General features: G+C 50.3%; 1 protein-coding gene across 1 annotated transcript in view; it reads left to right on the forward strand.

Moving 5' to 3' along the window:
* Positions 1-1,097: 1,097 nt before the first annotated feature.
* SYNPO (synaptopodin) overlaps positions 1,098-13,777 on the forward strand; it is a 59,452-nt gene continuing 46,772 nt past the window's right edge. The window contains exon 1 of the mRNA XM_025388043.1: positions 1,098-1,200. The gene's annotated coding sequence lies outside the window, so the exon portion shown is untranslated. The remainder of the gene's footprint in view (positions 1,201-13,777) is intronic.

The following is a 13,777-nucleotide window of genomic DNA, read 5'->3' on the forward strand; positions in this document are numbered from 1 at the left end:
AGGGAGCTGGGGACAGCTTGCCGGCAAAGCCTTGCCAGCAAACACAGGTTCAGAAGAGCCGGGGTCGATTCTCTGTCCTGCCATCATTTTGCTGCATGACTTTGGCCAAACCTCAGACCTCTCTGGGCCTCTCCTTTTGTTCCTGGAGAAAAGATGGAGGGTGCGAGGGGACTTGGGAGCTGAACTGTAAAGGAGGGAGGCTCCTGCACCTGAGGCCTCCGGGCCTGTTGGGATCTGCCGGCCTGAAGGGGATTTCCTGGGGCCAGCCCCATTCCCAGCCCTGCTGACGTCACCCCTGGATGGGTGCCCAGAGTTGGAGGGGATACCCAGAGCAGTGCTCCACTGGGAAAGGAAGGCAGGCACTCTCCCAGCCCACACACCGGCCCTCCCTCTGGGGCTCTGGGGTCTCCCCAGTCCCATCCCCCAGGTGGGGAAGTGGGGATCCCTCCTGTTGAAAGAAGAAGGCACAGCCCCTTGGCCCAAATCTGGATTTGCTGTGTGACCTCAGGCAAGTCCCTGCCCCTTTCTGGGCCTTGGTTCCCCGTCTCTGCAATGAGGAGAGCAGAGATTCCAAGCTCTTCTGGAACTCTTAACACTCAGGGATCTGGCTGGGCGTTAGGGGATCCGGGAAAGGGAAACGGGGAAGGGGGCTGGATTCCAGGGGTTTGCTTCCCACAATAGCACAGAAGGTGTAGGGGGTGGTGGGAAGTGCCGTGGGATAAAGAGAGCCCCGAGTCCTCCAAGTGGCTCCATGAAGGGGCAAAGCCAGCCTGAGGTTTTGGAAACGTATTTATTTTTAAGTGTCCTGTGTCGCTGGGGTCTTTTTCTTCGGGTTTTGAAATGCTACAGAAGTTAGTACTCTGATGTGTGTGTTTGTCAAGCAGAATATGGGCTGTATTTATTCATCCTTTACCCCAAGCCCTTAAAAATATAGACGGCTAATGTCTTCAGTATGTATGAAATATCCCATATGCTCGGAAACAAAAGGGGCTCTGTTATTAAAGTTTCATTTCCACACGCCCCCTCCCCTCCCTCCCGCCCGCCCCCCTGACACCCTGCCCTCCTCCCATCCCGCTCAGCCTGCTCAAGACAGAGCGCGAGTGAGGAGCAGGCGGGCAGGCGGCGGGCAGCTGGGCAGCCGTGGACAGAGGCCCGGGCACAGCCAGTTGCTGCGCCGGAGGGTGTGGTGGCCGGCTACAGGTGAGGGGGCGACCAAAGGGAAGGAGAACAGAGCCTTCCAGGGGAGAGGGGGCCTCGGGGTCCCTGGGATGGTCAGTGGCGGAGTGGGGGTGGAGGTGGCCCTTCTTGCGGGCGCCTGTGGGGCCAGGGCCCTGGCAGGGCCTGGCTGTCTGGGACGGAAATGCCCGCTCTCCTGTTAACTGAAACCACATGTGTCTCCCAGGCAGCGGGGCAGAGACGCCGCCAAGCCTGGTGCTTGGGGCTGGGGGAGAAAAGATGCAGCTGGCCCCACCATGTGCCCCAGGGTGGGTGAGGGGCTGTGCAGGAGGGCTCGGGGTCATTTGCATCCGTACAAGTGAGAGTGTGTCAGTGTGTGAGTGAATGAGTTCTGTGCATGTGCTTATTGCATGAATGAGCGTGTGTGCACACGCGAGAGCCCGTCTGCAGGTCGGTGGGCTGTTCCTGCTTGCAGGGCTGAAGTGGCCTCCTGCGGCCTGAGTACTGGGCACACTCCTACCTGTCACCCAGAGCTTGGGAGCCTGCTGGCTGCCCCCTAGGAGGGCCCTCTGGAGTGAGGGAATTCTCACCTGAGTGGGGGGTGGTTCTCACTGTGCGGAGACTCCCTCATGACCACCATCCTCCTTCGTTCCTTTTCTTCCAGCCCAGCTCAGTCTTCTGGCACCTGTGCAACCTCTGCCCATTTCCCCGGGGGGAAGAGCTGAGAAGTAGAGCAAGGAGGTGATAACAACCTCTGCTCCCACGTCTGTTTTCATCTTTTTCAGATCAGTCACCTCCAGGAGCTCGGCATCGCCACTGTAGCCCTGGCAGGTGAGAAAACCTAGCCTGAGTGAGGGACAGCCTCACTCAGTGAGGGACATGGTGGGCCATCCAGACTCATCGGGGGCACAGAGGACACTGGGATGTGGGCTCTGCCTTGGTGCAAGTCTGGAGTCCGCATTCTTAGGTTCTGTGGCAAATGGGATTCCCCGAGGGCCTAGGTGACCTGAGTCCTGGATCATCTCTCCTTAAGGAATGAGCCTTACTGGGTGCCAGGCTCTGGGTTCTGGTGGTGGCCCTGCCACTGCCTTGCTATGGATGTTGGACAGGTCTCCTCCTGTCTCCGGGCCTGTTTCCCTATCCCCACAATGGCAGAGTTGGGCCAGGATAGTGTTTTCCAAAGTCTGGTGTGTGTACCTGTGGCAGTCCATGAGACGGTGCCACGTGGATTGCCAGTTTTCACTGTAACAAGGAGTGCGTGGTGTTTTTACCCGTTAGGGAAAGGTGTCTAAATAGCATGTCAAGTCAGCGGGTAGATGGAAATAAAGGAATAATTGACCCAAAGGAATAAAAGCCGGGCATCAGGAGAAGATTCTTGTGTTCTGTCCATTTTGGCAATGGGCTCTCGTTATGCTTCCAGCACTTTATTTATTTATTTATTTTTATTTGTTTATTTTATTTTTTTAGAGACAGAGTCTCACTCTGTCACCCAGGCTGGAGTCCAGTAGCATGATCATAACTCTTCCAGCTGTTTTTTCTTTTATTTTTTGTAGAGACAGGGTCTCACTATGTTGCTCAGGCTGATCTCAAACTCCTGGCCACAGGCGATCCTTCCCTCATGGCTTCCCAACGCACTGGGATTACAGGCATGAGGCACCATGCGTAGCCGCTTTCATCATTTTAAATGCTCCTAAGAGCACTGGTTTTGACTGTCTAGGGCCTGAAGGTGTGATCTGCTATGTAGACCATCTTTTGGCCCCCACGAACTAGCAACCGCCCTGTAATTCTGTGATTACAGAGTGGAAAGCCCAGTTGCCACCTTAGGGTGTGTGTGTGTGTGTGTGTGTGTGTGTGTGTGTGGTGTATGCTGTGAGTGCTATGTGGGAAGGGGCAGGGGATGGAATGCGCAGAGCTGGGGAAAAGATCAGCTGTCCCGAGTAAAAGCTGAATGCCCAAGGTCACAGGCAAGGAGTTTAGGAAAGAGATTGTCCCCTGACTGACGTTTTCAAGTGCTTTGTCCGGACTCAGCCTTGCTTTGAATCACCAGGATGGGTGGGTAGGCGAGAGGCCACCCTGGCCTTGGCCTTTCCTGCCATTCAGCTCTGGCTCCCAGGCCACTTGGCTGTGTTTTATCTGCCAGTCCAGGACAGGCCAGGGAGAGGTGCACTGGGAGGATGCAAGGGTTTTTTTGGGGGGGCCTTGGCAAAGCTCCCCCGTCAGTTCTCCAGGCGAAGCTGGTCAGAGCTGGCATCTTTCAGGACATACTCCCTCTCCCTCCTCCCTTTCTGCTAGGTTTGCTGTTGCTGTTAGTGTTAGTTGTGACCACAGTTGCTTATATGTGGATATTCACTGGTGATTTGTCTCATCACCAGCTCTTTAGGGAAGCCTGACCCTGCTCTGCTGCAGGAAACGCAACTCTCAGGACCATTCTTTCTTGTCTTGTCCTGCAACAGGCAAAGGGTACCAAGCTTTGACTCCAGGATGTGGACAGCATCCTTGGGTGGGGATGAATTCACAGTCCTTTCTTGGTGAGGTAGAGATGCAGAGGAAGGAGCACAGGGCTGGGTCCACCTGATCCCTGACACTAACATGCAGTGTGACCCTAGGCAAGCTCCTTGCCCTCTCTGGTCCGCCTCTCCTCTGGCCCCAGGAGGCATTGTCCTTGATGAGGCTGAAGTGATTCTCTAGTGCTGCCCTAGGATGAAACAAAATCCTATTTCCAGGGACTCCTGTTCTCATGGAAGGGTGCCTTTCCTAGGGGGAAGAACTCTGTGAGTTTTGGAGTTGGGCTTCCTGGAGATGGGCATATGGAGTCATTCAGAGTCCTTGGGCCTGGATTCCCTTGAATCCTGTTTCAAACCCTGGGGAAGCTGCTGGCTGTGGTCAGGGGCATAGCCTCTGCCTGCAGAGCATGCCACATTCTAACTGGCCTTCAGTGGCCTTGTGTGTCCTGCTGAACCACTAGCAGCTATACCCAAGGCCAAGGGCAAACAGAGATCTGCTTCATGCTGTCCTGGCATGGGCATCGTTACAGAGAGATCTGCCTGACCAGGGAGTGGGAGGTGGCACTGCTATGTGGGGAGGATGAGTGCTTAAAGAGCAACTCCGTCCCCAAGAAACATTCTCATTTAAAAGCAAAACTGTTCCCATAACTGTGGTCTGGTTAAGTAAGCCACCCCGGTGGGCTAAGGAATGGGGTGCAGATGGAGGCTGAAGATTCTAGAACTTCTTCACTGACAGTGATGCTCTGGGCTCTTGACTTCCTTAGATTTTACTTTGATTTCTTTTTCCTAGGTTTGGTAGGGGCAGTGTGTGGAAGTGGCAACAAAGCAGTTTATCTACAGAGTCACATCCAGATCTATTTGTGGCAATGTTAACTTTAGGCAAGGGAAAACTGAAGTTAGCTGCTGGGTGAGGCAAAAAGAAAAAGAGAAGCTAGGTGACCCCGTGTTCTGCTTCTGTAGCAGCTGTGGGAGCTTGCCAGGCGACTACGTCTCAACTCCACCTTCCTGACCTGCAAAATGGGTTGTTGTGCAAATTCACGGGGTGGTGGCACAGAAGCCCTGGCACACACTGCAGCTGGCACTGAACAAATTGTAGCTCAAAGGCATCAAGCCTGCTGATAACTCTGCTGGCTTCAGGAGGGGGTATGATTGACATTTTACAGAAGGGGGAACACAGCCGCAAGTGGTGTGTGCCAAGATGAGGGAAGAGCACCAACTCTTTCCCAGACCTGGGTTCCAGTCCCATCCCCGCCCCCACTGGCTCTATAACTTCCAGCAGGTTACTAATCCCACCAAGTCTTAGGTTCTGCATCTGTAAAGTGGGCAGGAATAACATCTACCTCACAAGGCAGTTATGTGGACTAAATGAGCCAACCCTAAGCTCCTGGCACATGGTAGGTGCTCAATGAACACTCCTCTAGCTGAATGGAAACCCAGAGGCCTTTGCTCCTCAAATTGCTCCCCTCTGATAGTCCCAAGTTGGGGCCACAGCCTTTGTGAGTAGTGAGGTTAGATGGCCAGAGGCCCTGGCTCTCCCTGAGGCTGGTCTCAAATCTTGCCATAAACACTACCAAAAGCACTTCTTGGAACGTTTTGCCCGAGTCTCCCAGGTTGGCAGGTGGTCAGGACTAGCGCTCTTCCTTGTCACTGACAGCAGGAATGGTGTGATGGTTCATGCCTAAAGGATATTTAAAGAGATGAGGAAACTCAGAAAACTGAGGCTCAGACAGGGAAGGGGCCTCTGTGGGATCAACGTGGCAACAAGGCAGGGATGGAGGGGTGGAGGCAAGAAGGTAGAAAACCTTATGGGGAGAGGGGAAGGGGAGGCCCTTGGTACCTACCCGGACAGGGCCTCCTTCCCAGCTCCACTGGAGCAGGAATGGGTTAAAGGGGACCGGAAAGGAGAGGAAGAAAGCAAACAGAGTCAGGAGAAAAGCCTGGAGCTGCAAGCTCGCTGGGGTTGTTTGGTCTGGCTGAACCACCTCCTGGGCCACTCCCAGCAGCTCTGCAGACAGACTCCAACCACCCCCACCACTTGCACGCACACACACACACACACACACAAACATGCACACACTGACAGATAAGCACACACTGATACACAGAGACACATGCAGACACATACATAAATACAGGCACAAACACATGACTAAACAGTCACACAGACACACAAATACACACAGATAGATATACATAGACACACACACACAGACACACACAGATTCATACATACATACCCAGAGACACATATACATCACCCTTACACACAGTTACATAGATACACAAAGAAACAATTACACAGATCACACACAGACACATATATACAAAATGTCACATAGAAACAAGTATAGACACACAGACACAGATACACGCCCAGACATATACACATGCACACAAACATACACGCACGTGGATATCATGCAGATATCATGCAGATATCCACATAAACACAAGATTCACATACAAATATACACAGTGAATACATAAACACACAGACAGACGTAGACATGCATGCGCGCACAGACACACAGCAGAGAAGCTCCAAGCTGGAGGACAGATGCTGGGATGGTGTATTTCTGTAGCTACTTCTCGTTCAACCTGCTCCCCTCTGCCCCAACAACTTAGTCAGGCTCAACTCCCTCACTGCAATAATAACACCTACTGTATACTGGGCATCGCCACGTGTCAGGCTCTGTTCTAGGCTCTTATATTAACTTGTTTAATCCTCATAACAACCACTCTATGAGGTGGGCACTGTGATTAGTCCTGATTTGTACATGGAGAAGAGGGAAAGTCACTTGCCCAAGGCCACACCGTTCCTTTATGGCTTCTCCAAGGCAAGCTGCCAGTGCGCAGAGCCGGCTGGCGGACCGCGCCCCCACACTGTCTCAGAGCACTGGGCTGGCTGGCGGACTGCGCCCCCACACTGTCTCAGAGCACTGGGTTGGCTGGCGGACCGCGCCCCCACACTGTCTCAGAGCACTGGGTTGGTTGGTGGACCGCGCCCCCACACTGTCTCAGAGCACTGGGCCGGCTGGCGGACCGCACCCCCACACTGTCTCAGAGCACTGGGCCAGCTGGCGGACCGCGCCCCAACACTGTCTCAGAGCACTGGGCTCTTGCTCTGCACCAGGTGTGGGGACCAGCTCTTTCACCTCCAGTATTGCCATGCCCTGTGGAGCAGCAACATGATTTTGCCCTTTCTCAGGTCCAGGGAGAGAAAGTGACCTGCCCACGGTCACAGGGGTTAGAAGGAGCAGGGCTGAACTTCTGAGTGTGTGCTGAGCCAAAGCTTCAGTGACGAGGAGAGGCAGGTGACAGGGGCTGGCCAACCGAGCAAATCTACAGTTAGACTCAGCGCCCTTCAGCCTCCTCTTTCGGTATCATCCTTTCCTTGACCTGCTCCCAACTCTTGAGCCTATACTCTCCTCCAGCCCTTCCCTGACCAGTATCTGACGCCCTCACACTTGCCAGACTCAACAAGTGAGTCCTGAATGGACTTAATAGTAACCTTGGATAACTGTTGACAAAACGTATTTCCCTTCCATTATTTTATTTCATCCTATGTTAGGAGTAGGGGGAGGGGTTATGATCTTTTGATAAACTTGAGTCTGGGCTCCAGTCCTTACTGAGAGTCCTTGTCAGCATGATGCCAAACTAACTTAAATACGTGTCAGGTCCTCCACTGAGCTCAAAATGCCAACTGCCCAGGTACAGGATGTGGGAGATATGGCATAAAAGTAGCAGTTGTTTAGTGACTTCTTTGTGGACCATAAGCATAATAGGGACATAGCTGTTGAAAGAAAAAAAAAGCGAATCTGATATTAGGCTGCATTAATAAAGGTAGAATGTCCAGAGTGAAGGTGGTTATGGTCTTACCATGCTCTGTGCTGGTCTGGGTTTCTTGTAATATTGGGGTCAGTTCATTTCTGCTGAAGAGTTTCTCATTCTCTGCTTGTTTACCACAAGTGACAGGGAGCTCAGTACCTATTGAGGCACGTAATAACCCAAGGGATCACTTAGGCCAATGCCAAGGGCTGCCGGGAGAGCTGATCTTTATTGAGGACTTTCTTTGCCACGCACATTTAAATGAGAAGTAGGTACTATTATTATTCTAGTTTTACAGATGAAGAAACTGAGGTACAGTGGGTGATATAACTTGTTCCAGGTGTCACAGCTGGTATGTGGCACAATGCAGTGCTGGAGTGTGGCAGTGGAGACCAGCCCTCCTGACTGCAATGCCTGTGCTGTCCCCTGAAACATAAGGTGAGCACATATGTAATATTACATTATCTAGCAGGTACACTAAAAGGTTTTTAAAAAGGTGGAAAAAAGAAGCCCGTGAAATCAATTATAATAATGCATTTATTTAAACTCCGAATAGCATCATGTTAACATGTAATAAATGTAAGAAAAAAACTTGTTGCCGGGCGTGGTGGTTCACACCTGTAATCCCAGCACTTTGGGAGGCCGAGGCGGGTGGATCACGAGGTCAGGAGATCGAGACCATCCTGACTAACACGGTGAAACCCTGTCTCTACTAAAAATACAAAAAATTAGCCAGGCGTGGTGGCAGGCGCCTGTAGTCCCAGCTACTGGGGAGGCTGAAGCAGGAGAATGGTGTGAACCCGGGAGGCGGAGCTTGCAGTGAGCCGAGATCGCGCCACTGCACTCCAGCCTGGGCAACAGAGCAAGACTGTCTCAAAATAATAATAATAATAAAATAAAATAAAAAAATAAAAAAAACTTGTTAATGAGACATTTTACATTCTTTTTTTGGTACTAAGTCTTGGAAATGTGGTGTGTATTCTTCATTTACAGCACATCTCAATGTGGGCTAGCCACATTTCAAGTGCTTGGTAGCGCATGTGGCTCGTGGCCACCATGTTGGATGGCACAGTGCTATACCGTATTGCCTTTCGAGGCGCTCGCTGTAGTATAGCCTAGTGTATAGGAAGAATCCATAAATGTCAGTCACTAGTATGATTATTTTTATCACTGGTTGTTGTTGTTGGTGGTCCAGGGAGAAACTGGACTGAGGCCCTAAGCCCTTGGCATAAACTGTGCACTGATGTCACCCTTCTTAATCCAAGTCCTTCAAGCCAGGAGCTCGATGTCTCGCAGGCAGAGCCAACTTCATGAACCTTTGGCCCGTGGACCCAAAAGGGCCAGCATGACTCTCTAGCGGAGGAAGAGAGGCCAGCCCGAAGCCCCTCCGTCTCCCTGGCTGGCCAGCTGGGTACTCCATGAAGTGAAGCTTCCTCGGGGCCTATAAGCCTGTGGCCCATCTGTTCTGGAGTCTGGGGCAGCCAGGCCCACATCTGCAAAGGAGAGGGTAAGGTCCTCTCCTCCCATGGTTCCTTTAGATTGGTTAGGCTTTTAAACAGAAAAAACAAATGAATAAAACCCACTATTCTTTTTTTTTTATTATTATACTTTAAGTTCTAGGGTACATGTGCACAACGTGCAGGTTTGTTACATATGTATACATGTGCCATGTTGGTGTGCTGCACCCATTAACTCGTCATTTACATTAGGTATATCTCTTAATGCTATCCTTCCCCTCTCCCCCCTCCCCACAATAGGCCCCGGTGTGTGATGTTCCCCTTCCTGTGTCCAAGTGTTCTCATTGTTCAATTCCCACCTATGAGTGAGAACATGCGATATTTGGTTTTCTGTTCTTGCGATAGTTTGCTGAGAATGATAGTTTCCAGCTTCATCCATGTCCCTACAAAGGACATGAACTCATCCTTTTTTATGGCTGCATAGTATTTCATGGTGTATATGTGCCACATTGTCTTAATCCGGTCTGTCATTGATGGACATTTGGGTTGGTTCCAAGTCTTTGCTATTGTGAATAGTGCTGCAATAAACATACGTGTGCATGTGTCTTTATAGCAGTATGGCTTATAATCCTTTGAAAACCCACTATTCTTAATACAGCTTTTTTTTCCCTGAAACCCCAGGAGTTAAACAATGGAGCAGTGATGTGGGGTCTCCACTTTCCCCATCCCTGTATGATCTCTGGGCAGCTACATAGTGCTTGTAAAGAGTGAGGGTTCCCAAACCTACCTGCGCATAGGAACCATCTGGGAAGCTTCAAAATACACTGAACACAGGTCCTACCCCCAGAGGTTGTGATTTAATTTGTCTGGGGTGCGGCCAGAGCTTTGGAATGTGTAAAAGATCCTCAGGTGATTCTGATGAGTTGGACAAGTTTGGGAATTGCCATGCTAACCCTCGGGGCACCAGCTCCGGTAGCCCTCACAGTCACTATGATGCAGGTGTGGTTAGTGTTCCCACTCCACAGATGAAAGATTGGAGGCTCCCAGAAGAAAGGTAACTGGGGCAAGTTCAGCCAGTCAGGAAATGGGTACGGTAGGGATTCACTGGCCATGGTTTTAACCAGCGGTGTGTGGATAAATGTCTAACAACTTGCTCTCTGGAGAAAAAGAGCTATGATTTGTAGCACCTGCCAATTTCCGTGGTGTAGCTACTCCCACTGTGGCCCATTTTAAGCCATTGACAATGTCCCTGAATGCAGAGCTGGGAAAGGGTACATTGGCTGCTGAGACAGTGTGGCTGGCTTCAGCACACAGCTGGGCCACTTGGCATGGAGAAGAAGGGATCCCATTTGGTAGGCATGGTTAAGCATTTTCTATTTTTATTTTTAATTTTTTTAATTTTTTGAGATGGAGTTTTACTCTTGTCTCCCAGGCTGGAGTGCAATGGCTCTATTTCGGCTCACTGCAACCTCCACCTGCTGGGTTCAAGCAATTCTCCTGCCTCAGCCTCCAGAGTAGCTGGGATTACAGGCATGCACCACCATGCCCAGCTAATTTTTGTATTTTTAGTAAAAATGGGGTTTCACTATTTTGGCCAGGCTGGTCTCGAACTCCTGACCTCAAGTGATCCGCCCCCCTCAGCCTCCCAAAATCCTGGGATTACCGGCGTGAGCCACCATGCCTGGCTGGTTAGGCATTTTCTGAATTTTTAGTCCTTGAACCCTTTCTGCAGTGCAATATTTGGGAGCCCTAGTGTATGCAACAGATAAAAAGCAGTACGTTATCAGCATAAGTTTATTATAGAAACTGAAATCATAGTATCAGTCTCAGTCTCTTGTTTAAACTGGGGGACAGGGTGAGGGGGCACTGTGAATGTGGCAGGGGGTGGCAGTGAGAAGCAGTCTCAGAGCCCAGGCCCTGTGTGCCAGCCCTCTCCCCCTACGCTGACTGCGTGGCGTTGGGCAAGTCCTTCTCCATCTGAGCCCCCATTTTCTGGTGTGGCCAAGGGAGACTGGACTGTGTGCAGAGTGGCCTCTGCCCTGCCACACCCCTGCCTGACACAGCCAGTCTCAGCCCCGTATTTATAGCCATGACTTCAGTCTCCCTAGTTCCTCTGAAGCTGATTCCCTGGCCCATGTATTTATAAACCCAGCAGGGCAGAAATAGATGTGACGTACTGGGGACTTGGCTGATTCTGTGAGCAGGCTGGCTTCAGTGAGTCCACTTGGAACAGGCTTGAGTCCCCCAGCATCCTGGGTGCCGGGTTCCACAGGCAGTCTAAAGCTGGAAGAGCATTTTGAGACCCCAGGCCCAGCCCTGTCATTGTGTGGTGGGGGTCACCAAAGCCCAAGAGTGGAGGCATGTGGCCACGGTCACAGTGGGCATGGCAGAGCCAGAGCTAGAACGAAGGACTCTGTGCTGTGTGAAACGGCCCCTCCCCAGACCCTCAGAAAACCTCCAGTGACCACGCCAGGCCCCAGACACCTGTGAGGTTCCAGCTTGGTCGTTTTCCTGCTCTGGGATCATGGGCGCAGACTCACCCTCTGTGAACCTCTGCTTCCTCAATCTGTTAACTGGGGGGTAACAGTAGGTGCCTGCCTCACTGTGTTATTGTGAGGAAGAAACAAGAAACAAGATTGACACAGTGCCCAGCACATGCTCAATATTCAATAAATGCTAGCTCTTGTAATGCCCTCAGTCACCACTTCACAAAAACAATAATTATAATAACAACAGCTGTCTCTATTGAGCATGTTCACAGGTTGCCTTATTTAATCCTCACAGCAATATGATATCATTATTATTGTCCTCAAACTCATTGCATATCATGTGTTTTACAGTGAGGAGATGCTCTACCAATAATGAACTTGGAAAAGAATGTTCTAAAAAAAGAATGCTAACATATGAAATCTTATTTTTTATATACAGGATTACAAAAAATACTCATTTCTAAATAGTAGACATATTCAGAATGGAATAGGAAGGTTCTAAAATGGTGAACAATTGAATAATCAAAATATTAGCATAAGAAATATGTCTCCCAGGGGTTTGCAGGGCTTATGTTTCTCAGTTTGCCACCTAATGTTGGTTTATGTTTTTTTTATAATTGCATATGAGAATTTAGCATAATAGTGAACTTGAAATGCATATGCTGTACAAAACATGGAATGACCTCTGTTAAGGTTTGTTGTGCTCATACCACAGTTTCTTTATCTTAATGACACGCAGCACTCCCAGGTCACCTTTCTGGCTTATTTTTCCATTGCATTTAACACCATTTGACATACTTTCTTATTTATTTATCTGCCCACCCCAGCTAACATGTGAGCTTCCCGTGGGCAGAGTTTCTTTCTCTTTTGTTCACTGTGTACTGCCAGCACTTAAAATAGTGATGGCACTTAGCAGGCATTCTGTGAATATGCGTTGAGTGAACAAATGGGTAAATGAATGACTGAGTCTCCATTCTACCAAGAGGGCACCTGAAATTCAGTAAGATGCAGAGACTCATCTGAAGTTACCCACTATTCTGAGGCTGAACTGAAACCTTATCTCTCCTGAGACCACCCAGTGTGCCCAGCTGGAAGTTCTTCCCAACTTCTCACCACTACCTAGTGCCAAGGGCTGGTTTCCTATGGCTCCTGGGGGTCCCCCCAGCTCCACCTCATGCCCATCCAACACTGGTCCCTTCTGCCCCAGGAGGTGGGCAGAAATGGAGGGCAGGAGAGGACTAGGGGGGAAGGAGAAGAGGTCAGAGCAGGCTGGGCAGCCGGGATGGTTGATGCTGATGGCCGCTGAGGAAGGGAGGAAGGATGCCGAGATTGGTCAGTCTGTCCTAAAGGACTAGAGGAAAGGATTGGGACCATGGGATCCTGGTGGACATCCCTCTGGGACTGACTACCCCAACAGGAAAACACTGGAAATGGGCAAGGCCAAGGAGAATTCAGGTGTAGCAGCAACCTTGCTGCTACCACTCCCACTAACCACTTTGCCCAAGGCCTTTCTCAGCTGGAGAAACTGAGGCCTGGTAAAAGAAAGCGATTCTTCCAAGAATGCAGAGCAAGGTAATGGAAAATGCTGGGGTTTCTCATGCTTACTAGCTCTGGAGGTTGGAAAGGCTTGGGATTCCCCGCCTTTGAAGCCATGAGGAAGAAACCCCCCACCTTGGCTCTCATCCCCTCCTTGGGAGAGAAACACTAAGGCAGGAACATAGGTCAAATTCTCAAGGACAACAAAAGCTTTCTTCCTGTTGTCAGCAAGAACTCAGCTGTGGACAGGCCAGACAGTTCCCCTACCCCAGACTGGTGCCGAGGGTGCTTCCAGACAGGAGTCCGGTGGGCAGGTGCACCTGAGCCATCTGAACCTGTTCAGAGTCACCTTTTTTCCCAGGGTGCCTCAGTTTTGCTCCTAGGTTACACCTACAGTTAATCTCTTGGCCACCCCACATGTATTGTTTCATTTGATAAATATTACGCATCTACAATATGCCAGGCAATGTACCAGACATCGGAGAGAAGCTCCTTTCTCCCTCCCATCCTTCCATTTCCCATTCCTCTCTTTCATTCATTCATCCTTTCATTCTTTCACTCAGCAACTACTTATACCATTAAAATAGTACAGCCTTATGGATAAGAGTGACATTTGGAACTAGACCATCAGGACGTGAACCTTGACTCAATCACTCACTAGCTGTGTGAACTTGGCAAGTCATGGAAGCTCCATTTCCTTATCTGCACAATGGGGATAATAATAGCACCTTCCTTATAGGGTGTGATGAGGATCAAATGAGCTGCTGCAAATGAAGTGTCTGAATAG

The sequence above is a fragment of the Theropithecus gelada genome, chromosome 6, assembly GCF_003255815.1.
Source record: "Theropithecus gelada isolate Dixy chromosome 6, Tgel_1.0, whole genome shotgun sequence".
NCBI classification, from domain to species: domain Eukaryota; kingdom Metazoa; phylum Chordata; class Mammalia; order Primates; family Cercopithecidae; genus Theropithecus; species Theropithecus gelada.